Genomic DNA, 594 nt, shown 5'->3' on the forward strand with positions numbered 1-594 from the left:
AAATTGCTGTTAATCTGTCTACTTTCCCATACGACAGGCGTGTTTTAACCTATTTTTCAACCCTTCTCTGAAACTGAACTTACGTAGGATGATGATAAAGCAGAGCGTTCATGGAGCCACGAAAACAACGGGAAGCAAGGCGGTTGGAGATGAAGCAACTGAATTCAGATCAAATTCCAAGTGTTTCGAGACCCTTTACTCTTCGATTATCGTGCGTTTCGATCACTTATACAAAAAAACGTGGAATGTATCTTTTAGAGCAGTAAGTAAAAGGTAAAAAGATATCAGGAGTCCTGATATTCCTTAACCGTAGCATTTGGCGTTGCAGATTTATAAGCATGTAAGTATGTAAGTAGAGAACACCACGTGCATCTTCCAGTTGATGACCCTCTTCCTCTTGCAATCTTCAAGTGAGAAATCTACTCAGCCGACTAAGCCAAAAGGCCGGCCACGTGTCTCACAGAAGCAGCATGATGGTGATGAGCTCGATTAGAAGAGGCTGATGAAGCTACACCAATCGCAAGGGACTTCGCGGCGAGACTTCCTCCAACTCTGTCTGGAAAGGGGATAGAGCCTACGTACATACACATGCAG

The 594-nt window shown here is 43.8% G+C and overlaps 1 protein-coding gene across 1 annotated transcript in view; it reads right to left on the reverse strand.

Annotated features, from left to right (window-relative positions):
* LOC119586761 (zwei Ig domain protein zig-8-like) overlaps positions 1–594 on the reverse strand; it is a 29,070-nt gene that overhangs the window by 18,511 nt on the left and 9,965 nt on the right. The gene's annotated exons all lie outside the window — the stretch shown is intronic.

The sequence above is a fragment of the Penaeus monodon genome, chromosome 21, assembly GCF_015228065.2.
Source record: "Penaeus monodon isolate SGIC_2016 chromosome 21, NSTDA_Pmon_1, whole genome shotgun sequence".
NCBI lineage: Eukaryota > Metazoa > Arthropoda > Malacostraca > Decapoda > Penaeidae > Penaeus > Penaeus monodon.